Source organism: Manis javanica, chromosome 5 (assembly GCF_040802235.1).
Source record: "Manis javanica isolate MJ-LG chromosome 5, MJ_LKY, whole genome shotgun sequence".
Classification (NCBI taxonomy): Eukaryota; Metazoa; Chordata; class Mammalia; order Pholidota; family Manidae; genus Manis; species Manis javanica.
The window spans coordinates 139,420,490-139,448,044 of NC_133160.1; the positions used below are offsets into that span (position 1 = coordinate 139,420,490).

At 40.0% G+C, this 27,555-nt stretch overlaps 1 long non-coding RNA gene across 2 annotated transcripts in view; it reads right to left on the minus strand.

The window, feature by feature from the left end:
- Positions 1 to 27,555, minus strand: part of LOC118969149 (uncharacterized) — a 77,095-nt gene that overhangs the window by 47,963 nt on the left and 1,577 nt on the right. The window lies entirely within an intron of this gene.

A 27,555-nucleotide genomic window follows, 5' to 3' on the forward strand; every position in this document is an offset into this window, starting at 1 on the left:
GTCACCGAACATGGAATGATTCTAGGGCTATTTTAGCCCCTCCTCAGCCTGATTCACTCCAGCTGAAGAAATTCTGTTTCTGTCAACATTTAATGAATGCATTGTGACCTAAGTACATTCAGATAAATTACATCAGTTCCTTTTTCTCCAGTGTCAATGTAACTTCAATCAATTTCAATTTTTTTTACCACTTTAAGGTCCAAAGACTACAGACAATTCTTGTCGGTTTTTAGGACTATGAAATAAATTTATTAGAGCATCCTAAGGACCTATATTGCTAGATTTCTGAGGAGAAAGACTTTGACAAACATGTCTCAGTATTCAGGAACACACTTTAATGACAAACAACACTAATAGTACCTTATGGATATCAAGGTCTGAGGTTTTATTATGTAATTTTAAAAAATCTACTTCAGAGGGTAAATATCCATCCTCAGAGAACACGAAAATGTTGATAAGGTAAAGCTCCATAACCCAGAGCATTAGGTGTAGTTTCTATGTGGTCACCAGATGATGGGCTCAAGTAAAAATGGCAGGTTTTCACAGAAGGTGCAGAGGATGTGAAATTTCTCTCTGCCATCTAGATCTAGACTCCATCTAGAACATTCTAGAAAAACTACCTTTTGCATTCTGGGAGATGGCAACCATGTGTTAGCAAACGGGCCAGCCTTGAGCCAGACAGATCTGCCTCCTGAGCTCACTTCTACCACTCCTTTGACTTATGACGCCAGGTCAATTGCTTTACTTTCTGTGATTCAGCTTCCTTATCTATGAAATGGATAAAATAATAATACCAAGCTTTAGGTACTTGTGGGGATTTAAAGGGTGAGTGAATGCAAAATGTTCAACAGAAAGCCTAAAAGGAAGAAGGCTTCCTACAGTGACATACTTTAACTGGGGTTTTGAGGTTTAAAGGATTTCTGTCTTTTTAAATCAATCCCATTAAAAATGCAGGCCCTCATAGATTGTTGTCACTCAATAAATGTCAGGCAACAACTTAATAAGGCAATACCTCTCTAGGATAGTGAATTTAAAAATTCATGAAAAACTTTTTACAATATCAGTATTTTAAAAACTCAAACACTATGTATTTTTCCATTAACCAATATAATGCAAAGGGACAGAAGCAGAACTGACATTCTATTAAGAATGATGTTAATTTTCAATGTACATTTTTAAACCTCAGCTTTGCATTCTACAGGCATTCCTTGACGTGACCACACGTATGTTCCTAAAGATGGATGTGAACAATTCACCTGTTTTGAACAGCCTTTTATTTCCACACGACTAAAAGGTATTATAAATTCCAACATCCTCACTTTAACTTTTGCCTTTTCCTTTGTAGTTAACAGAAAGGAACAATCCAACTGGCTTAAAAGCAGGTGGACCAGCTAAGGTTAAGAATGACCAACACACTGCCTTCCAGTAGCTGCCATCCTTGTCTTAACAGTAAAATTTATGAGATACTTGTTTCCTATCACTTTAATTTTTCCACTTGCCACTCATTTCAATAAATACCACAGGTAACATAAAGCAATAATTTTCAGAGGTTTTTTTTTTTTTTTTTGAGAGGACATCTCTCATATTTATTGATCAAATGGTTGTTAACAACAATAAAATTCAGTATAGGAGGGTCAACGTTCAATGTACAATCATTAATCCATCTCAAGCCTAATTCTCGTCAGTCTCCAATCTTCTGAAGCATAACGAACAAGTTCTTACATGGTGAACGAATTCTTACATAGTGAATAAATTCTTACATGGTGAACAGTACAAGGGCATTCATCACAGAAACTTTTGGTTTTGATCATGCATTATGACCTATAAACAATCAGGTCAAATATGAATATTTGTTTGATTTTTGTACTTGATTTATATGTTGATCCCACATTTCTCCTATTATTATTATTATTTTTATTTTTAATAAAATGCTGAAGTGGTAGGTAAATGCAAGATAAAGGTAGAAAACATAGTTTAGTGCTGTAAGAGGGCAAATGTAGATGATCAGATGATCAGGTGTGTGCCTATGGACTAAGTATTAATCCAGGCTAGACAAGGGCAGCAAGACATCCACGGATGCAGAAGATTTCTCTCAAAGCAGGGGGGGTGAGGTTCTGAGCCTCACCTCTGTTGATCCCCAAATTCTCACCTGATGGCCCCCCTGCGACTGTGCCTGTCTTAGGTTGTTCCTCCCTTGAGGAATCTTACCCGTCTCTGGCTAACCAGTCATCTTCCGGGGCCATACAGGGAAATGTAAAGTTGGTAAGTGAGAGAGAAGCCATATTGTTTGCAAAGGTTAGCTTTTTACTTCTTTGCAGATTTATGCCCTGTGGCTTCTATGCCCAGCACTTGTCTCGAGGTATCTTTACCACCTGGAGGAATTATGATACTCGGTAAATTCGATATGAGGCACGAATTCTATTTAAGGGTTGTAATTAGGAAGGAAGAAGAAAAGCTATAGATGTAGCATATGAAGGAAACATGGGAGGATTGATTATTTCTTTGACATATCTTCTTGTAGAGTACCTTAAGTATGTATAGGTTTTAAACTACTAACTAATTTGCACACACATATTAACATAATAGGAATACGGTGACATAAACAAAGCAAATCTATAATTACCATCCATCTCCAGTGAAGCCAAGAAAACCATTTAGGCACCCTAGGCATTTGTGAAAATTTATCTATGATATGATGGATATTGTCCAACTGTACTTGAACCATCAGACAAATTAAAGCAGCCCATTTCTGGGATCTGTTCACATCCCATATGTTCTTTTAACCATAGATAGTCTATAGTCATGAGATTTTGGAGTGCTGCAACTTGCACCCCTCCCAACTCCTGGTTGGGTTCCAACAGTACAGATCCGGTCAAATTCGTTGTCTCACTGTATGCACATGCCAGCCTAGACATCTCCCTCCTCATTCCTATGGCAAGTCCAGGAGACGGTGGGCTGGATGCAGCCACAACCGCAGCATCGCCCAGATCCCTGTGGAGGCTTTTTGATGATCATCCCTCGGCACAAGTCCTCCAGAGAGTGCTGATGCCGGAAGCTCCTCCTCATATCGTATCTTAGTTCATTTTCTAGGTATCCAAGCTAGGCCTTGATCTTCTGCATAGAAACAAACATACCCTTTGCCCACACTTTGACATACCCTCTATACCACTATGCAGAACTCATTGGAGGTCAGCACACAGTAACTGCTTTTTTTTTTTTTTTTAATTAAGAGAAAGGAATATTATCAGAAAAGAGTACCTCCATAGCTGATCATCTGACACCCTTTAAGTGATCAACATTAAGGATATTTAAAGCATGCGTTGATCTTTGATTTACCAATAGTTTTATCCTGTCAAGGAGTAATCCCCCTTTTCTTTCTTTCTTTCTTTTTTTTTTTTTTTTTGAATTTTTAATCTACACTTACATGAAGAATACTATGTTTACTATGCTCTCCCCTATATCAGGTCCCCCCTAACAACCACATTATGGTTACTGTCCATCAGCTTAGTAAAATGTTGTAGAGTCACTACTTGTCCTCTCTGTGTTGTGCAGCCCACCCCCTTTCTCCCTCCCCCCCATGCATGCTAATCTTAATATCAGAGGTTTTTAAAATAAAAACCTCTCATTGAAAAAAAAAATCTGTCCAGAAGCCAAATATGGAAACTAGATCAAAATGAGGTTGCCCTGCTTGAAGGGAGGTGGGAGGCTGGGTGCTCTTCTAGGAAGAACTACTCCCAGCCCAAAGACCAAGGCCTCTGCCACCCCTGGGCTCTCTTGAATAAAGCCCAAGACGGATAATGTCACAGGAGATACCCAAGACCTTCCAGTGGCTGCCCCTCACAGAGCTTAATGCCTGAAGTCCAGACCAAGCCTCACTTGCCTGGTCTCTGACTACCGCTCCATATTCTATGTTCTAACACACTTTCCTTCCCACCCACCACCAGCCCACACCTCCCACCACCCGGATGCCCCACTCACTACTGCTGCTGTCCTTACTATAACTTGAACAAGCCAAACACACTTGTTCCTTGGCTCCTTTGCATTTGCTGACCCCCTGTGTAAAGTGCTCCTCCCACACAAAGCCATGTGGTTCCTGCCCTGTCTCCTACAGATCCTACTGAAACGTCATTTCAGTTCCCCAAAACAGGTTATACCTTTGCTCAGATCATCAACTGTGCTTATCATGAAGCTGCGTCCCTAAGACCTGATGTCCAAGGTCTCCACACTGAAATTCTTGCTGTGCCTTCCTACACTGTGACTTCTTGTTTCTTCATTTGCTGCTCAGGATCCAGGGATTGCCTTACATGTGCTCACAGCGACTTGCTATGTGTTGATCCAGCCTCCCAAAGCACAAAGCTGATGACTATTTTGAAAAGATACCTATAGACAATAAAACTCTATGGCTTAAGCAAAGGACTAGATTCTGGAAAGGATTTAAATGAACAAAATTAGACTCCAAAAATCACTCTACCAAAGAGTCCTAGCATTATCATTAATATTCACTTAATACTGGCTTTATCAGAGCAGGAAGTAGATGCAGAGAAATGTGGCCGAAGTCCCTAAGAATAAGATGGGTCAGCACCAATCAAAAGACACAGAGTAATAGAATGGATAAAAAAGCAAGACCCATCTATACGCTGCTTACAAGAAACTCACCTCAAACCCAAAGACATGCACAGACTAAAAGTCAAGGGATGGAAAAACATATTTCAGGCAAACAGCAGCGAGAAGAAAGCAGGCGTTGCAGTACTAATATCAGACAAAATAGACTTCAAAACAAAGAAAGTAACAAGAGATAAAGAAGGACACTACATAATGATAAAGGGCTCAGTCCAACTAGAGGATATAATCATTCTAATTATATATGCACCCAACACAGGAGCACCAGCATTTGTGAAACAAATACTAACAGAACTAAAGGGGGAAATAGACTGCAATGCATTCATTGTAGGAGACTTCAACACACCACTCACCCCAAAGGATAGATCCACCGGGCAGAAAATAAGTAAAGACACACAAGCACTGAACAACACACTAGAACAGATGGACCTAATAGACATCTATAGAACTCTACATCCAAAAGCAACAGGATATACATTCTTCTCAAGTGCACATGGAACATTCTCCAGAATAGACCACATACTAGCCCACAAAAAGAGCCTCAGTAAATTCCAAAATATTGAAATTCTACCAATCAACTTTTCAGACCACAAAGGTATAAAACTAGAAATAAATTCTACAAAGAAAATAAAAAGGCTCACAAACACATGGAGGCTTAACAACATGCTCCTAAATAATCAATGGATCAACGAGCAAATTAAAATAGAGATCAAGGAATATATGGAAACAAACGACAACAACAACACAAAGCCCCAACTTCTGTGGGATGCAGTGAAAGCAGTTTTAAGAGGAAAGTATATAGCGATCCAGGCACACTTGAAGAAGGAAGAACAATCCCAAATGAATAGTCTAATATCACAATTATCGAAACTGGAAAAAGAAGAACAAGTGAGGCCTAAAGTCAGCAGAAGGAGGGACATAATAAAGATCAGAGAAGAAATAAACAAAATTGAGAAGAATAAAACAATAGCAAAAATCAATGAAACCAAGAGCTGGTTCTTTGAGAAAATAAACAAAATAGATAAGCCTCTAGCCAAACTTATTAAGAGAAAAAGAGAATCAACACAAATCAACAGAATCAGAAATGAGAACGGAGAAATCACGACAGACTCCACAGAAATACAAAGAATTATTAGAGAATACTATGAAAACCTATATGCCAACAAGCTCGAAAACCTAGAAGAAATGGACAACTTCCTAGAAAAATACAACCTCCCAAGACTGACCAAGGAAGAAACACAAAAGTTAAACAAACCAATTACAAGCAAAGAAATTGAAACGGTAGTCAAAAAACTACCCAAGAACAAAACCCCCGGGCCAGACGGATTTACCTCGGAATTTTATCAGACACACAGAGAAGACATAACACCCATTCTCCTTAAAGTTTTCCAAAAAATAGAAGAGGAGGGAATACTCCCAAACTCATTCTATGAAGCCAACATCACCCTAATACCAAAACCAGGCAAAGACCCCACCAAAAAAGAAAATTACAGACCAATATCCCTGATGAATGTAGATGCAAAAATACTTAATAAAATATTAGCAAACCGAATTCAAAAATATATCAAAAGGATCATACACCATGACCAAGTGGGATTCATCCCAGGGATGCAAGGATGGTACAATATTCGAAAATCCATCAACATCATCCACCACATCAACAAAAAGAAAGACAAAAACCACATGATCATCTCCATAGATGCTGAAAAAGCATCTGACAAAATTCAACATCCATTCATGATAAAAACTCTCAGCAAAATGGGAATAGAGGGCAAGTGCCTCAACATAATAAAGGCCATATATGATAAACCCACAGCCAACATTATACTGAACAGCGAGAAGCTGAAAGCTTTTCCTCTGAGATCGGGAACAAGACAGGGATGCCCACACTCCCCACTGTTATTTAACATAGTACTGGAGGTCCTAGCCATGGCAATCAGACAAAACAAAGAAATACAAGGAATCCAGATTGGTAAAGAAGTTAAACTGTCACTATTTGCAGATGACATGATATTGTACATAAAAAACCCTAAAGACTCCACTCCAAAACTACTAGAACAGATATCGGAATACAGCAAAGTTGCAGGATACAAAATTAACACACAGAAATCTGTGGCTTTCCTATATACTAACAATGAACCAATAGAAAGAGAAACCAGGAAAACAATTCCATTCACAATTGCATCAAAAGAATAAAATACCTAGTAATAAACCTAACCAAAGAAGTGAAAGACCTATACCCTGAAAACTACAAGTCACTCTTAAGAGAAATTAAAGGGGACACTAACAAATGGAAACTCATCCCATGCTCATGGCTAGAAAGAATTAATATCGTCAAAATGGCCATCCTGCCCAAAGCAATATACAGATTTGATGCAATCCCTATCAAATTACCAGCAACATTCTTCAACAAACTGGAACAAATAATTCAAAAATTCATATGGAAACACCAAAGACCCCGAATAGCCAAAGCAATCCTGAGAAAGAAGAATAAAGTAGGGGGGATCTCACTCCCCAACTTCAAGCTCTACTACAAAGCCATAGTAACCAAGACAATTTGGTACTGGCACAAGAACAGAGCCACAGACCAGTGGAACAGATTAGAGACCCCAGAAATTAACCCAAACATATATGGTCAATTAATATTTGATAAAGGAGCCATGGACATACAATGGTGAAATGACAGTCTCTTCAACAGATGGTGCTGGCAAAACTGGACAGCCACATGTAGGAGAATGAAACTGGATCACTGTCTAACCCCATACACAAAAGTAAATTCAAAATGGATCAAAGACCTGAATGTAAGTCATGAAACCAGAAAACTCTTAGAAAAAACATAGGCAAAAACCTCTTAGACATAAACATGAGTGACCTCTTCTTGAACATATCTCCCCGGGCAAGGAAAACAACAGCAAAAATGAACAAGTGGAACTATATTAAGCTGAAAAGCTTCTGTACTGCAAAAGACACCATCAATAGAACAAAAAGGTACCCTACAGTATGGGAGAATATATTTGTAAATGACAGATCCGATAAAGGCTTGACATCCAAAATATATAAAGAGCTCACACACCTCAACAAACAAAAAAAACAAATAATCCAATTAAAAAATGGGCAGAGGAACTGAACAGACAGTTCTCCAAAAAAGAAATACAGATGGCCAACAGACACATGAAAAGATGCTCCAAATCGCTAATTATCAGAGAAATGCAAATTAAAACTACAATGAGGTATCACCTCACACCAGTAAGGATGGCTGCCATCCAAAAGACAAACAACAACAAATGTTGGCGAGGTTGTGGAGAAAGGGGAACCCTCCTACACTGCTGGTGGGAATGTAAATTAGTTCAACCACTGTGGAAAGCAGTATGGAGGTTCCCCAAAATGCTCAAAATAGACTTATCATTTGACCCAGGAATACCACTCCTAGGAATTTACCCTAAGAATGCAGCACTCCAGTTTGAAAAAGACAGATGCACCCCTATGTTTATTGCAGCACTATTTACAATAGCCAAGAATTGGAAGCAACCTAAGTGTCCATCAGTAGATGAATGGATAAATAAGATGTGGTACATATACACAATGGAATATTACTCAGCCATAAGAAGAAAACAAATCCTACCATTTGCAACAACATGGATGGAGCTAGAGGGTATTATGCTCAGTGAAATAAGCCAAGCGGAGAAAGAGAAATACCAAATGATTTCACTCATTTGTGGAGTGTAAGAACAAATGAAAAACTGAAGGAATAAAACAGCAGCAGAATCACAGAACCCAAGAATGAACTAACAGGTACCAAAGGGAAAGGGACTGGGGAGGATGGGTGGGTAGGGAGGGATAAGGGGGGGGAGAAGGAAAGGGTATTATGATTAGCATGCATAATGGAGGGGGGGTGGGAGAAAGGGGAGGGCTGTACAACACAGAGAAGACAAGTAGTGATTCTACAACATTTTGCTATGCTGATGGACAGTGACTGTAAAGGGGTTTGTGGGGGGGGACCTGGTATAGGGGAGAGCCTAGTAAACATAATATTCTTCTTGTAATTGTAGATTAATGATAACAAAAACAAATAAACAAACAAAAAAGCAGTTCCTGTGTGGTGTTCTCCAATAAGTTCTTCACAATGATATAAAGGGCATATCAAAGTGTGGGCAAAGGGTTTGTTTGTGTTTATACAGAGGACCAAAGCCTAATTTGGCTACCCAGAAAACGAATTAAGATACGATATGAAGAACTTCCAACATCAACATTCTCTGGAAGAGTCATTCCAGAAGATGATCATGAAAAAACTTCAACAAAGATCCTGGCGCTGTTGCAGTTGTAGCTGCATTCATCCCACCAGTTCCTGGGCTTGCCATTGGAATGAAGAAGGAGATATCTAAGCTGGCCTGTGCATACAGTAAAACAACAAATTTGACTGGATCTATACTGTCGGAACTCAACCAAGAATTAGGAGAAGTGCAAGTTGCAGCGCTCCAAAATCTTGCGACTACAGACTATCTACTGTTAAAAGAACATATGGGATGTGAACAGTTCCCAGGAATGTGTTGTTTTAATTTGTCTGATTTTTCTCAAACTATTCAAATTCAGTTAGACAATATCCATCATATCATTGATAAGTTTTCACAAATGCCTAGGGTGCCTAACTGGTTTTCTTGGTTTCACTGGAGATGGCTGGTAATTGTAGGTCTGCTTTGGTTATGTAGCTGTATTCCTATTATGTTAATGTGTGTACGCAATTTAATTAGTAGTTTAAAACCTATACATGCTGAAGTTACTCTACAAGAAGATATGTCAAAAAAATAATCAATCTTCCCATGTTTTCTTCTGTCTGCTACTTCTATAGCTTTTCTTCTTCCTTCCTAATTACAACCCTTAAGTAGAATTTGTGCCTAATAACAAAATTACCGAGTATCATAATTCTTCCAAGTGGTAAAGATACCTCAGGACAAATGCTGGGCATAAAAGCCACAGGGCATAAATCTGCAAAGAAAAAGCTAACCTTTTCAAACAATATTGCTTCTCTCTCACTTACCAACTTTACATTTCCCTGTACGGCCCTGGAAGATGACTGCTTAGCCAGAGATGGGTAAGATTCCCCAAGGGAGGAACAACCTAAGACACGCACAGTCGTAGAGGGGCCATCAGGTGAGAAATTGGGGATCAACAGAGGTGAGGCTTAGAACCCCACCCCCCATTTTGAGAGAAATCTTCTGCATCCGTGGATGTTTTGTTGCCCTTGTCTAGCTTGGATTAATACTTAGTCTATAGGCACACACCTGATTGTCTACATTTGCCCTCTTACAGCACTAAACTATGTTTTCTACCTTTATCTTGCATCTACCTACCACTTCAGCATTTTATTTAAAAAAATAATAACAATAATAATAAGGGAGAAATGTGGGATTCACATACAAATCAAGTATAAAAATCAAATGAATATTCATATTTGACCTGATTGTTTATAGTTCATAATGTGTGATCAAAACCGAAAGTTTCTGTGATGACTGCCCTTGCACTGTTCACCATGTAAGAACTTATTCACTATGTAAGAATTTGTTCACCATGTAAGAACTTGTTCGTTATGCTTCAGAAGATTGGAGACTCTTGAGAACTAGGCTTGGGGTTGATTAATGATTGTGCATTGAGTCTCCTATACAGAATTTTATTGTTGTTAACAACCATTTGATCAATAAATATGAGAGATGCCTTCTCAAAAAAAAAAGAAAAAAAAGAAGCACTTTCATGTGTAAATTTACTTTTACATACATAAAAACTATGTGTTAATAAATTTTCAATAAATTTCATTAAGTACATGACATGTAGACATTATGCAAAAAAAAAAAGAATAAGATGGGTCATTTCACATATTACCACAACCCATGTTTAAACTGAAGCTAACATGCTGAAGTCAGCCATTTTTCTATTGATAAATTAACATTCTACATGTTTATAGATCCTAGAAACCTTAAGAAATTTTGTTTCTTTCTCTGCCTGGAACATTCTTCCCTTTGCTCCTAGATAAGTCTTGCCTATATTCCAGGTCTCATCTCCCCTCTCTGTTCCTCAGGGAGGCTGTCCCTGACTCTTTCCCACACCCCAGGGGGTTGTCCCACTATCCACTCCCAGACAGTCTCAGAAAACCTGGACTTTTCTCTTAATGTTCTTAACTCATGTGTAACCAATGTGCATTTACTTGTTTAATATCTGTCTCCTCTAGTGGACTGTAGGTGAGCTCCTGAGGGGCAGAAGCCATGTGGTACTACTGCTCACTACTGTATGCCCCATATCTAGCCTGAAGTAAGTGCTCAGTCAATCTGGTGAATTAAAGGAATGAATGAATGAAGACAACCTGAACTACATGTTGACACTACCATGGATACTTGGAACAGCCTCACTTTATTAGGGTAACAGGTTCCCCGACACAAGAAAAAGCAGTGATCCTTGGAGAAAGATGTTGATCATATTCTCAAGACTCTCACTCCCAAAGCTCCCTACCAGGATCATTCAAATCCTTGCAGGTGTACCTACAAAGCCAGAACGCTTATGGAATCTTGGGCTTGAGTTCTGATCAAAACTTGAACTTAAAATACTTTAAACACTAGTAGGAATGGGAGAAGCCAGATCAACCATCATTTTAAAGCTTCAAGCAGACAACAAACAAACAGTAACCAAAAGAAAACCCCAAGCAGTGCTCTACAACACCAAATGCCGCACTCCCTTGGCCCTGGGTCATTCCTCCACTTCTCAGAGGTGAGAACTCCCTGGGCACCCGCAGAAAGGGCAGCCTTGTGAGCATTAGGAAGTAGCAGCTCCTGGTGGACATGCTGCCACTGAGGGTAAGTGTGCTCAGAGTGGTGTCCTTGGCACTGGGCATCAACTAATAAGAGCCAAAGCAAGAGGAAAGAACGTGGCAGACACCAAATGTTGTCTACATGGGACGCCCATGCTGTGGGGCTCACCTTTGAGGTCTCCAAAAAATATTTGTTAGGAAAGGTGTTTTCAGGGCAGGAGACTCTGCAGTGCAAGTAAAGGTAAGAACAGGAAATCTCCACTGATGCTGTTGTGACTTCATTTATATCTGTACAGTGATGTGCTTGCTAACCTTGGAATAATACCATCACACGTCAGGCATAAGGAGAAGGAAAAGAGAATCAAGCTCAAACGTCATGAGCAGGAAGTGAGGGGATCATGGCATTTAAAAAACCATCCCCTCCTTGGAGAGAGAGACAGCTTTAGAACCACCACTATGGGCTGCTAATGTCACACAGGGGCAAGAACTGGGGGGTGTAGGCCAAGGCAGCAAACAGCGTGACAGTGATCCTGGAATGTCAAAGGTTTGTAAATTTTCCTAATCCTTGTTTAATCTCCTAGGAGATTTTTTTTTTCATAGAAATGCATCTTTAATTTCATTTTAAAATCAAAAGGCAAAGAGATTTCGTAGACAAGTTACAAAAAGATATACATTCTGTTAATGAGATGATATTTGTATTTACAAAAAGAAAGGGTTCTAGATGATGCTCATTTAGCCTCTGAGGAAACTGCCTTCAATTCACTCATTCAACGACTATTTATTGAGCCAGGTACTGGGGATACAGCAGGGAACAAAACCCTCTGCCTCCACAGGATTTACATCCTAGTGAGGACAGGTTGGCTATAAATGAGGGAAGCAAGCAGAAAGAGTATTAGTTATAAAGTCTTTGCAGAGAAAGCAGGGAGAGGGTAGATGACTGTGCAGACAGGGCAGGACAAGGATCACAGAGGTGAGATTTTGATCTCTCAGGGCATAGTTACTCATAGAATTTGATCAAAGACTTGAAGAAGCTGAAAGTGCAAGTCATGTGGATCTTGGGGAAACAGCAGGCAGAAAGACCCTGAATCAAGGCTGTTTCTCAAGTACCCCAGAAACATCAAGGCTGCTGCGGATGGGGTGTGGGGATGGCAGGAGGGCGGGACCAGAGAGGTGGGCAGAGAGGCAGATGATAGGGCCTCTGCCAGCCTGGGGTGGGCTTTGGCTGGAGGGGGAGGGATACTAGGTGCTGGGGCTATGGCAGTGAACACCTATATCCCCAGAACCACTGCGGATCAGAGCAGGAAGTAACATGATCCAACTTACCTTTAGAAAGCAGCAGTACAGGTGCTGGATATATTTGATCTCATGTTCCACAAAAAAGGCTAAGACTTAAACTTCCAGATTTCCTACCCAATCAACTCAACTTCAATATTCCCACTGAGATTTTCAAAACAGGGCTGAGGGATCATTTTGCAAAATGCAGAAAACAGCAACTGTCATTTTAGCCCTTATAGATGTGCAGGGTAATACAGGATGGAACAGAGTTGCCTCTCCACATTAAGTCAGGTTATACAAGTGCCCAGGTCTACAGCTTCTGGAACTTACTCAGAATTCAGTTTGGTCCCATGGGACATTTGGCGGTACAGTGGCCAGGGGGACATGAGGGAATAAAGAAGAAACAAAGGACTGCACGTGAACAAGATCCTAAGATTCAGTCTTGCTTAAAGAACCAAGATTGCGGCCTCCAGACTGAAATACGTCCTTTCTCCCAGGACCTAACACTGACTCTAATGCCTGATGGTGACCTCAGGCCCCAGAGATTCCAGGGAAGTCATGATTTCATGCATTGTATCTCACTGGCCGCACAAATCATCAAAACGTCCCTGAAGAACTTCCTACAAAGCTGCAAACAGAGAACATGAGGGGACTCCGCTGCAGAGAGAAGAAAAGAGGAAGGAAAGGCTTTAGGGGGTTGCACTGCTAGGGAAAGGACTCCTTGTTATCCCAAACAGCTTTTGTCAAGGGGGACTAATCTTCAGGGGTGATGAGGAAAGGGACTAGGGCAAGATTCAGGTAGAGCATGGGGCTGGGGCCTGGGCTGAGACCACTCTTCATTCCTATGTTCCTGGGTGCATAATCTTCATTAAATGAGATAATGTGCATATACCCACTCACTCACAAAGGCTCTCCCTTCTCTCCTGAGACATCCTACCATCTTTTAGAAAGGCAAGAGGAGAAAAACAGGCTTCAGACAAGTTGTATGATATGATTCCATTTTTGCCTAACATACACACACAACACATATGGTAAGTCAAGTGTTTAGTCATTATCTCTGGGTAGTGGTATTATGGGTAATATTTTTGTTGTTGTTCATCTGTATTTTTCCTTTTTCCACAATAGACATGGATTACTCATATTTTTTAGAGGCAGGGAAGGATTGTATTACATTGTAGAAAGGTTTCCAATATAAATGGTTCATATGAAAGAAAAAGTCTCTGAAAAGCTAGTGTTTTGTCATCAAAACTACACGCTCCCCAACATGCCTGGAAGTAATTTGTGAATCACTGGTCAGTGAAGCCCAGTTTGGATTTTGTAATACATGGTCAGCACATCCTCCAACCCATAAACAGGCTAGTTTGAGGATGGTAGGGGTATTAGGGCTTGGAGTATGTCTTCCCATCTCCTTAAGGAAATGTGTCATATTCATCCTATTGTTTAGTTATTACCTTGCCAGCAAAACCACTTCATATCAACTGAGTAGACTTTTTAGGTGGTTGCACTGCTAGGGAAAGGACTCTTTGTTATCCCTAACAGGATATGGAAAAGGCCAAGGACTGCTCATGGCTGCATTTTGCTTTCCATTTTTTCTCTTTGTCTGAGAGTTTTTCTGCATTTATCCTTTTACTCCCATTATTATATACTGGGTATTGTGGAGATGGTTAGAGGTTGCCATGTTTGAACTTAATCTAGAGGAGAAGGCATGTCTCAGAAATGCTACCCTTGGAGCTAGATATAACAACTGGGTGTTAAGTTAGGTTGTTTCTCTCATAGGAGTATGTGAGTGTGTTTTGGCTGAACATAGAACAGTTGTGATAAATGAATGCACTCTTGTGATTTTATGTTATGTATGTTAGGTAGCCAAGAGATGGACTGTCTTGGACTCAATGACAAATGTCTTACCTTTCTTCTCCTAGGAGCACACTCTCTACCCCTTGCTGCGGTGGTAAACATCAGACCCAGGCCAATTAGTTATAATACCCATCCTTCGGCAACAGAGATTTACTAATGCAAAGGGTGGGCATATGTCCCAAAGTAGAGCAAATCAGTGTTTTGCGTGGGATTTATATACAAGCACTGACTGAAAGAAGCTCTCTCTGTGTCCTAACTCAAGGCTAAGGGTGACTGTATGCTGTGACAGGCAGACAGGGTGAAAATCTTACATAGGAGAGAATGAGGATGTTAACCTTTTTTAAAACCGTCAGTTACTTTACCAGCAAAAATGGGTTTAATCCAGAAAGGCAGAGAATTGCAATTTAGGACAAGCAAGCTACAGCAAAACCACAAAGAAGAGGAAAAGTCTTTCATAGAGGAAAGGGGCAAAGTTGGGAGGGGCTGTTATAAACAAAATGTCCACTGGAGCAAACTGGGAGTTTGAAGTGTATTGGCTTTTCATTGGCTGAGTTGTGACAATCTTTCATTGGCTGGGCTGTTGCTGGGAGGGGGAAAATCTTCCTTCCTCCTGCTGTTGCCAGACAAGAAGAAAGGCATCTTTCCTCCTGCTGTTGCTGGGCAAGGAGAAAATCTTCCCTCCTCCTGTAGTAAAGTAGTAGCTAAAGCAGTATCAGCTTGCAAGATAGATCTTCTGTTGGGGTCTGCAACTGATAAGTGGTGGGTGCAAGAGCTCCCCCTTCTGGCCTCCCAAGTCTACTTTAATGAACTCTCCTTTTACTAATTTTCACAGGGGCAATTCGCAAAAGAGAAACTGAGACAAGCAGAGGAGTAGCTGGGGAGGAGTCCTGCCAGCACCGAGTCCTCGGTTCTGGTTGGTTACAGCCTTGACTAGCATAGTGAATCTGTTACCCCTGTAATCTTCCCACTATGTCCATCAATACAGCCTCATGCTCCTTCAGCTGGCCACGAGTGGGTGACTTGATATTTGTACCCAAGGATTTAGCTACAATAACTATTATCAAAAAAGTACTGTATCCAAACCCCTGTTTCTTTGTCATAAAAAGAAGCCTAACTAGTTCATTTTTTATTCAAATCCAGGCTGATTTTCCATAGTTTCCTGTTCTTAATTTACCTTCAATTGGTGTTAGAAGGCCTCAGGATTACAATGAGACATCAAATAAAGAATGTAAACATTTTATCTTTTGGCCACCCGTTTCAACATTTCTCACAGCAACAACTGTTGTTAAGATAGATTTCAGTTTCCTCTGTGGAATTCCCTGGCAACTGAACATAAATAACGAAATCAGCCATGAGACGGGAGCCCTGGGGTGGGAAGGGATGAAGCTCAGACTCTGATGAGCACAGCGTCTCCTGTGCTACCTCCAAGACCTGGCACCTAAAGGAAGCGTAACCTCGACAAATATGCAGAGTGTAGTCTCTCACCAGAGGAATTACCAAAGAAGCTAAAAACAGAAACAGGCACTGCATAATCTCTAACCTCAGGGGACAACAAAAACAGAGAATTGCTGTGTCAATCTCATTTCCTTGTTAGGCGCATTAACATAAGTAAGGGCCTTTCGTTCTGAATGCCGCACTTGACTAACATTTACTGAGCTCCAGCTACTAGGTACTGAATTCCACAGTAATTTTATTTTTTGTTTTTGATCTTTACTGTTTTGCTCATTCATCCATAAACATGAGCTACTGAACTGAGTTTAAATTAAATCACTAACATTAAAACCTGAGGCCACCCAGACAGGACGAAATCAGTAGCCCAAGAAGAGACCTCACTGTTAAGGTGAGTAAATAATAAGTTTACATTTCCTATCTCTGTATACCTCCATGTACGATGACTTGATGACGATCCATGCCTTGATTCACCTTGGTGATGTGGTTCAGGAAAGGAAGAGATTTAAGTGACACAGAGATTTTCCTGGGTGTGGATGGTAAGAGGAGCTCTCATAACGTGAATTTTATAAATCCTCCCCTTTTGTTAAAACACTCTCATAGGATGGTTCCGAGGAGGGGAACTGCTAGAACAATGCTGCAGAGCAGTACTTTGTGTCACCTGACTAATTTTAAAAGTAGCTCATTCAACCAATTTTGGCAACTGAACTATTTTCTGAAATCCAGAATAGTGAAAACTTGAGAGCGAGACAGAGACAAAAAGGGAGACTGTTAAAAGCAAGTCACATTGTAGGGTGTCTTCCATTCACTGAACCATTACATGTAGTGGGGAAAGGAGAGAATGGAGCACATCTGAGCTGGTGGGTGCCCACTGATGCTGAGCCCCAGGCCTGAGGCAGCTGGCAAACACCACTCCTTGATCTGCCAACCCAGCCAAGGACCGAGTCTCTGTCATCAACCATTCTGTCACCATTCCTGGTTCACGACTGAGGAAAATGGGACCCAGAGGCCTGCCAAATCTGCCCAGAGCCACACAGCTTGCTTGCTATCTTAGAACCAGTAAGTGGTGGAACCCAAATTTGGGTCCAGGCCGCTGGTCCCAAGGTCTGTGTTCTCACACGGCTCAGGTGAGTCCAGCAGAGGAACTGAAGCTACTCCCACAGGCACTGTCCATTTGGGACTGAGATATACACAAAAGGCCTCATTTGATTATATCTAATGATGATGAAGACAATGATAAGAGCTGACCTTTATAGAGTGTTTTCTGTGTGCCAGGCTTTTATGTGCCACATATTAATTCCTTTCATCCTCAGAATAATGCTGTCTAGTGGTCACTATTATTATCCCCATTTTATAGACAGGGAAACCAAGGTTCTGAAGGTTAAGTAACTAAGGCAAGGACATATGGCTGGTAAGTGGAAGAGCCAATATAAAACTGGAGCAACTAGCTCCTGAGCTCACTCTAAAACTTCTATGCTCTCCTGCTTCTCAGACACACAGGCAATGGACAGTTAGCACAGGATACAACTTCATAATTCTACATTGTGCCACTCAGATTTCTATTCAGAACAACACTCATTCTACCCTTCTACTGCTACAAATGAGACACTTGGGACACTGAGCAGCTTACAAGTTCTAAGGAAAAAACAGGATCTCTTTCAACTTCAGTCCACAGAAAAATAAATCTATACTTGAAACTATTATCTACGTTCTTAAAAATCCTGGCACCTATAATAGTTTCCACAGGCTGAAAACACATGTCCCCATAGGTTCAAGATGAGGGCTCCCCAGTGCAGGGCTCACACCCAGGGGTCTGTTCTTTCCTTTTGAATTCATGGATGACCTTTTTCAGAAGCCTGGAGTCCCACTTGGAGAAAAAGTAAATAAATAAATAAATAAATAAAACCACTGGTCTCGACATCCTGTCTAAAGCCATCTACAGATTAAATGCAATCCCTATCAAAATACCAACAGCATTCTTCAACGAACTGGAACAAATAGTTCTAAAATTCATATGGAACCACAAAAGACCACGAATAGGCAAAGCAATCCTGAGAAGGAAGAATAAAGCAGGGGGAATCTTGCTTCTCAACTTCAAGGTCTACTACAAAGCTACAGTAATCAAGACAATTTGGTGGCACAAAAGCAGACCCATAGACCAGTGGAACAGAATAAAGAGTCCAGATATTAACCCAAGCATATATGGTCAATTAATATACGATAAAGGAGGCATGGATATACAATGGGAAAACGACAACCTCTTCAACAGCTGGTGTTGGCAAAACTGGACAGCTACACGTAAGAGAATGAAACTGGATTACTGTCTAACTCCATACACAAAAGTAAACTTGAAATGGATCAAAGACCTTGATGTAAGTCATGAAACCATAAAACTCTCAGAAGAAAATAAAGGCAAAACTCTCTTGAATATAAACATGAGCAACTTCTTCATGAACATATCTCCACAGGCAAGAGAAACAAAAGCATAAATGAACAAATGGGACTACATCAAACTAAAGAGCTTCTGTACAGCAAAGGATACCATCAGTAGAACAAAAAGGCATCCTACAGTATGGGAGAATATATTCATAAATGAGATATCCTTGATTTAGGGAACATTTTTATCCCACAGAAATGGCTTTTATTAAAGGCTGAAAGAGGAGCTATTAGTTTGCTCTCAAGAATGCAGTAGAGAGCAGCTGCTCTAGTCTACCCAGCATCCTTTCCTTAGGGAACCACACCCCCACATGCAGGTCAGGTGGGTGGCCATGTGACCTAGGCCTACCCCAAAACAGTACCCTCTCTCCCAAGCAATAAAGACTGGTCCAAGCAAGACATGTGACAGCTGCCTTTTTGTTGTGGATTGTAAGCTGAGAAGGTGACACTTTGTGTCTGCTGGAGGCCATCTTTCCTGCAACATGAAGAGATGGGAGATGGTGGGAGAGAAAATTCTAGAATCAGTGAGCCACTTTTTCTAATCTTCAGGTCTCTAATTCCTGCAGTCCTTCCTGTGAGATACCTTAGCATCCTTCCCAGTTGAATGAGCCAATAAATTTCCCTTTGTGTTAATCCAGTTTGAGTTGGATTTCTGTCTTTTGCAACCAAGAGAGTCATAATATAAAAGACAAAAAGTTTAAATCACTGCCTTGACTTATCCCAGAAGGTGCCTGCATGAGCTGAATGTATTTCTCTCTCACAAAAGACTGAGATTCTTCCATACCCAATAAACTTGTCTTACTAGTCTCTGCTGGTTTTCTACATTCAATCCATTTCTTTCTCTTTCACTCCTCACTTAGCCCAGACTTCAGGATGATGTGATTGCTCTCTAACTGCTGTACTCAGTCTGTCTTTGGCGAGACAGGGACATACTGTTTGCTCATAAACAGCAAAATGCTCAGGCATCCCAATGGATGGTGGTCTTCTAAGTGGTTACCTTGATACCATGACACATTTATTCAAGCGATGTGGCCATTGTTACAAGCAGCAGTTCTCAGCATATCTGTATATTCAAATCACCTGGAGAAATTTTTTAAAAACTAATGCCAAGGTCTCACCCCAGAGATCGTTTCAATTGATCTGGGGAAGGGCCTGGGCATCAGTTATTTATTTTTAATTCTCCCAGCCAAAGTTAAGACTGACTAACTAGAAGTAAATTTATAGATGTTTTTCATAATTTTTATGCTTGATTTATCTAGAATAACGTGTTCCCTGACCATACTTCTGGGGGTGGGTTGGAGAAAGCCTGGAGGTGCTAGCCCTAAGCAACTGTCCTTCAGCACTTCCTGGGATGTGCCTGAATTCATTAAAGCATACTGGACATAGCCAGAGGTATGATGGGAATGATAAAAAAACAAAAGTCTCTGTTTTAATGTCACGTACACTTTCACCCTGTGTTCTGTGGCTTCATGGGAACCCAAGTGTGCATATCTGTCATGTGCATTTAAGTCTCATGCAAGTTCTGATCAACACGTTTAAAAAATACTAAACACTGGACCCTTATGACATAACTCATTTTGGTTAATAGAGATTATCATATAACCTACCTATATGATATATGTATTAGTTTACTATGGCTATGGTAAGAAAGGACAACAAACAGAAATTTGGACAGAGACAGGCACATAGGGAGAATGCTGTCTGAAGAAGAAGGCAGAGATGGGGGTGAGGCTTCTACAAGCTAAGGAACCCAGACAGCCTACAAACCAACCTCCAGAAGCTAGGGGAGAGCCACAGAACAGTCTTCCTCACTGCCCTGAGCAGAAACCAATCTGGCTGACAGCTTGGTCTTTGGCTTCTAGACCCCAGAACTGTGGGACAATAAATTTCTGTAGCTTAAGCTACCCAGTTTGTAGTACTTTGTTATGACGGCCCTAAGAAATGGCGGTCAGACTTTTCCCTTACAGAAAAGTCTCCAATTCTGTAATCATTCACGCTTGATGCTGTCTGCCATCATGGGGACTAATGACCCAGAAGTTTGAATAACCTGATAATTAGTGAAAGGGTCATTGTTGGTCTTCATGCAACACATGAAATTTCTTACCAGCTGTTTTTTGAAGAACAAAGAAGAGAGGATCAGAAACAGACTTTCCTCTTTCCTACCCTGGAAAACAAATACAAAAAGCCCAGCTGCCTGGACGTTACAGAAGTCAGTTAGAAAATTATCACAATGGTTACAGCAAAAACATTTTTATCGCTTCTCAAAAATGGGTACTCAAGAAGCTTTGTTAGCAAACCATGAAATACTCTAGTCAACTAGGACACTAGACAGATCCAGTTGCTTTCTTGTTTGGGGACATATGGCATAGATTAATTTGTAGGAATTCCAGTACTGTGTATAATGTATGATGTTACAAGACCTCAGATTGTCTATATTTAAGAGACATTGGCTCATTTCGGAGACTTCATGAAAGCTGGTCCTCCTGTGGTACTACAGAATCAGATACCAACTTTAACAGTAATTAACACTACGAACTGATGATTCCTGTTGCAGTACAATGCTTGCATAGAGTAATGAAGAGAATGCAAAATGGAAATTTACCTTGCTTGTGGAGACAAAAAACTTCTTAGAAACTGAATCACCCATTGTTTGAATTGTTACTACATCTCAGTTTTCTCTTAATGACCTTTCCTACTTTCTTTAATATCCAAATTTATTTTCATAAATATCTCAAGCTCGTACTTCTGTCCAGGGTTCTGTTTTCTCTTTGGGAGGAATGCTGTCTTAGAAATTGGAGGAAAGTGAAAAATAGAGAATAAAAGACTAAACTAAGCTTAACAAGGCATATTTGCTACTCTGATTAAACGGAAGGATCTTGAGTTAGATTCTTCAATGATTTACTTTGTGACTTTAGGGAAATTTCTTCAATTCCTTGTTCCTTAATTCTCTTCACTTTAAGGGAAAGAGCCCCACAGGCCACCACTGGAAGGGTGAATGAACAAATACACTAATTGGTTATCAAGATCCAATTAGACAGTGATGGTCAATACTGGTACTTTGCTGGAGTCAGTGGGAAAGTGATGCTCTCCTTCCACACAGATGACAACACTTGGTAGCCAGATGAGCACCGCAGAGGAAAAGCCTGCCAGAGACTGAATCAATCCAAACAAAATTGGAGACAAGGAATGCAGGGAGGTGGATGCGGAGTAACACCATGTGAGCATCTATGCCCTTTCCACACCAGTCTGCAGGGTCATCTGAGCCATCAGCATCTTTATACTTACTCCATTTGCCTTGAGTTTTTGTCACTTGCTACTAAAAAATTCCTAATGTACATAGAATCCTATCGAGAAAAATAGAAATTAAAGATGACTGTCCTTTTCTAGTCTTTAAAAGGATGCATCCATTCCAAAAAGTTCCTAGAAACCATTAAAGGAAGAAAAGAAGAAAAAAAAACTGTTGTAGATTTCATTCTACAAAGAGGTTGGAGAGGGGGTTGAACTTACTCTGATAGCCCCAAGGACCAAGGTTTGAGAGAAACAAAGAAGCAAATTTGGGTTCAAGGCAAGGAAAAACTTTCCACTGTTCAGAGCCATACAAAGTGAAATGGATTACCTCTGAATATGTTCTGCATGTGTCTACTTTGTTCCACTGTCACTGTCACCACACTGGTCCAAGCAGTCTAGCTTTCATCTGAACTCCTGCCAGCACCTCCTAAAGTTACTCATACACTCAGCCAATGTTTATGGAGCCTCTACCTTGCACTACACACTATTCTAGAATCTGAGGACTGAACAAAGAACAGAACAGAGAAAAATCCCTTCCCCCAAGGAGTCTGCATTCTGGTCAAGCAAAATAAACAACAAACAACTACAAGCAGGCCTCAGAGATCCTGTGGGTTTGGTTCCAGACCACCATGATGGAGCAAATATCACAAGCAAGCAAGTCAAATCAACTATTTGGTTTCCCACTGCATATGAGAGTCATGTTCACACTACCCTGTAGTCTACTAAGTGTGCAACAGCATTATATCTAAAAAAAAGTACATAATTTAATTTGAAAATACTTTATTGCTAAAAAATGCCAACCACCATCTGATCTTTCAGCAAGTTGCAATTGCTGATCACAATCACCATAAAAATATAATAATGAGAAAAGTTTGTAATATTTTGAGAATTACCAAAACGTGACATGGAGATGAGACAGGGACCATGGGCTTAGACAGAGTAGGGTGAGGGTCTCTGGAAAAAACAAAGCAAGATAAATCCATTGTGGGATTTGCTTTGGCCTGCCAGTGGGGGGAGAGGGGGTCAGCTTATTTTTCTGACTTTATACCCAGGTGTTGCTTTTCTTCCTCTAGCCCTAAACAAATGATTTGCAACCTGGGCAATGTAGCAAGCAAGCCCAAAACAATGTAGTAAAAACAGGAGGAATCCCATCTTGAAAATACAATTGTATGTTAAAACTCAATTAGTTAAAAAGTAAGTTTCTTAACAAACAGACAATAACTCAGCCCACCTTGGGAGCAAAGCAGGCAGCCTTGAGTGGTATGCTCCCAAACCAGGAAGCTGCTATTATCCTGGGAGAAAATCAGAGCAGTAAATTTCTTGTAAATAACCCAGAAGACTAATAAGAAACTTAGTGTTTCTTCAAAGGTAAACATTTTGGGACCACTTAGCAGGTGTACATCCCTAGCCCTTTGTCTCTCAACTGCCTATAAAACCCTAACAAGGCACTACGTTGGGGCTCTCTTGTCCCCTCCTGGCTTAAGCCAGAAGCTCTGCCCTCTTGCTTTATCTCTAAATAAAAGTCTCTCACTTGCTGTCCTACCTTGACTGTTTGCGAAGTTCTTTCTTGGACTCTGCGAACAAGAACCCCGGTATCAGAGACAGAAAGTGAATAAATGCTGCTGGGAAAATAGTGCTGCTTGACTTGCTCAACCCAGAGTTGCCACATAATTTCAATTTGTAAAACACAAAGTATCCAAGAAGTGCAATAAAACACAACACAGTAAAATGGGGTATGCTGTACACTACATAGCATGGGATAGGTGCTAGATAGGAAAGGAGATGGTGGGTATGGGGGGCAGGGAGTTGCATTTATAAGTAGGGTGATCAGTGAAGGCCTCGCAGAAGAAAAAGGGATAGGAGAGCTAAGCCTGGAAGGCAATATGTTAGGGAGTTAGTTACACAGAAATCTAGGGAAAAAACATTTTAAGCAGGAGGAATACTGAGAGTATGAATCATGCAGCAGGACATTTTGAGCCTGTTCAAGACCAGTAAGGCTGAGGGTAAGAAGGAATGAGGATGAGGGATGGCTGTAGATCACAAGAAGCTTTAAGTAGACAATTGTACAGACTCTAGATTTTACTCTTCCGAGGAGGAAGACAATGGAGGGCATTGGAGAGACATGATTATATTTTAAACTCACTTGGTCACTGTTTGACCATAAATTGTCTCCCTGCTGCCAATTGGATCCTTTTACAGTACACTGTCCACAAAGCAGCATGACTCTCTTAAAACACTGTAGAATGACTCAGCAATACACTCCTGGGTATTTACCCCCAGAAAAACAAAACTTACATCCACAGAAAACCTGTACATGACTGTTCACAGCAGCTTTATTTGTATTAGCCCCAAACAGAAAATCAAAATGTCCCATGGTAGTTGAATATTTAAACAAACTGGACATCCATACCATGGAATACTACTCAGCAATGAAAGGAACAAACTATTGGTACACAGAACAACACAGATCTGAAGGGCATGGAACTGAGTGGAAAATCTCAAACAATCATATGGCATGATTCCATTTACATAACTGGAATTAAATGAAACACACCCATTGGAGGGAAAGGATGAAGGATGCCCAGGACCTGTCTGTATTATTTTTGCAACTTCTTGTGAATCTGTAATTATTTCAAAAAAGAAAGTTTCTTTAAAAAAGCACTGTAGAAAAGAAATTGTGTTTCAGTGGAAAAGCATGCATTGTACATACAGCAAACCATGTTCCCAGTTATTTAGCTCTATTCTTTCATTGTCTTTGAACTCATTTTATATCTTTGAAAATTCAGATAACTGATAGACACTCAAACCGTCCTGTCTGATAAAGGTTCCCTTCCTCACCCCCTGGAAAAACCATTTACATATTCAACTTGCCTTTATTCCATATCAATTTGTGCTTTTTTTCTTTTGAATACTATGAGGGCACTGAGCAAGTTAAATAAAATTTTTAACATGTGTTCAATTTTATGTCTGTATGAGAGTCATGATTTTACCTTTTCTGAAATTTATCTTTTAAGAACATTAATCCCATCATGTCCCTGGCTTAACCACCTTCAAGCTCCCCCTGGCACTTAAAATAGATCCCAAATATGCCTCCAGGTATCCAAGGCCCCAGAGCCAGGGCCCCGCCTGCCTCTTTAGCCTCACCTCTTCACTCTGCCCACTGCCAGGATTCTTCTACCACTTGCCCTTCTTTCAGCTCCTAAGAAAATCACATTTGTTCCCGCCTTATTGCTCTTGCACCTGTTGTCACTCAGTCTGGACTGCTCTTCTTATGGATAGTTCTTTTTCATGAGTAAACAAACTCTCAGCTCAATTGCTACACCCATAGAGGTCTTCTGAAACCATTCAATCAAAGGTAATAACATCTCTATCCTGTTTTTTTCATCAGAGTTACAACTATCTGAATAATAGTTTACTATATGATATGAACCTAATGTCATTATATTTGTTGTATTATATACTTATATATTACATAAGTACTTACTTAGATATTATACAAATATAGTATATTATTATTGTTTGGTTATTTACTAGTTTATTATCTGTTCAACCCAATTCCATAATAGTAGATAATAAAGTTTTGTTTCCATTATGTCTCTCAGTGCTTAGAAAGTTAGCTAGCATATAGTAGGTACTCAATAAATATTTGTTGAATAAATCCCTGAATGATGCTTTTGGAAGTAGCAAGGTCCCATCACTGGAGGTCTTTAAGCATGGTTCCTACAACCACTTGACAGGGTCTAGAAAAGCTATAAGCATAGGCTTAGTCCCAGGGATTTAAGACCATTAAGGTCCCTTCTAGTATTGAGTATATGATTGTATGGCCACCACGCCCACCCTTTCTCCTATGCAATGGGAAAAGCAAAGGAGAATTCCTCAGTTATTTCCCACCAAATGATACTCCTGTTCCTGCTGCAATATCATCTCAGCATTAAAATGTTGAAGCTAATCAGACATTTAATTTCAAAGTGGAAGGTCATTATCTTGTCACAAAATTTTATTCCAATTACTTTTTTTTCTATTATACGAAATGAATTAAAAGTAGCACAAAACATTGGGAGATCAAACAGTCAATCAGAAGCTCATTAAATATCACTGAAATTGGTGCAATAAAAAGCATTTCCCATGGCTGACTTATTATTTAAAAGCCATATTCTGGATGGCTCAAGGAACTGACATGCTTCCAGTCAAAAAATCACCCTGTCCATAAATAGCCACTTGTCTTTTAAAAGTTCACTGTTTTTTGAGATAAGAGTAAATATCTAAAAAGATTTAAAGCAGAATTTAAATTACCATCCTATCATCCCCTATGAGATCCTAAAGAGAAGATAACAGCCAAGTCACCATCTGATAATTCAGACTATTATTTACAGAAAGATGCTTACAAAGTGCTATCAGTGGTTTTATGAACACTTCAATACATTACATTTAGGTACAATACACAGCTAAATACAATCCCAGGAAGGATTACTGGCCAGTTACAATTTTAAAATTCAGTTCAACTCCATATTTAGAAGAAATGCCCATTTTATTTTCTAAAGAGTGACTATTAAACACTTCATTTTTCTATAGGTGACTGCTGGCATGAGGATTTGAAAGCTAATCATTTTTAAAGTTCTAGTATTTTTCCACTACAAGCCCTTTTATCCCCACCCTAGCTCCCCATTTTAAAGCTAAATACCACTAATTTTAGCATTTTAATTTGTATAAATGACCGCTTTTTGACATCAAGATGGCAGGTCCTTTTGATATAATACAACATAAGTATTGTTCCCAATCTCTTAAAGTGTTTAAAAGGTGTGGATGATACAAATTAAAAATACATAGGCAAGAGAAAGTTCCGAGGTATGGGAAATTGCTTCTTCAGTACAAGGACTCAAGAATTTCACCCCTTTAAAACTCCTTACACACCCTACTAACATCCCAATTTCTTTTCAAAAGCCAGGGCTTATTGGCAAATTATCTGTGAGTAAAGTGGGAGGGAAATATTTCAATGCCAAATTGAGAACTGCTATAGAAAGAAAAGTGTGGGGAGATTTGTTATTTATTTCCTCCAGTATATCATTCAATTTCAGCTGTCTCACATCTCAGAGGAAGCTCCCCCATTTCTCACTTACGTGCCTAAGAAACATCTTCCTGGCATCTCATTCTCTCTGTCTTTTGCCAGCATTTCATTATTTCTTAACTGCCCCTCTCATGCTTGTCTCCCTTTTTCCTAGTCATCCACGTGTCCTCATTTAGCAGTTTTCAGAAGCCAGGGAGAAATGTTGGAAATAATGTTAAATATGATTAATATCTTGAATTCCTTGAAATATGACATGCATGAGTTACAATGAAACCTCTTTTATTTCCCCATGAAATGCTTTTGCATAATGAGAAAGAAAATGTCCTCTATGCCCTAATCAGCCCTGACAGTTCCTGGACTCCCAAATACTTTTATTTATGGCATTATTTATTTCATCTCTAATAAAATGGAGGGGGGTAACCACAGCACGATCTGAGGCTGCAGGAGAGGGAGACTATCTATGGTGGAGGAATACAGAAGCTGAACCAGCAAAGAGAGAGAAGACTTCCAAAGGAAGGAGGAAGGGATATCTGGGAAATGAGAGGCCAAGGACCTGAAAACCCATAATAAGAAAATGGGTCTCTTTCCCAAGACTAAAAGTTCTGATAAGAAATGTCACTTCAGAGTGGAAAGATGAGAGTCATACATCAAGGAGATTCTATTCTAAACTGGAGAATGAAGAATGAAGGCTGGAAATCAAACCTGGGATTGGAATTGGCTAAGGGGAAGGGAGATGTGCCCCAAAAAGGGGCTGGAGAGGCCAGGACACTCCTCG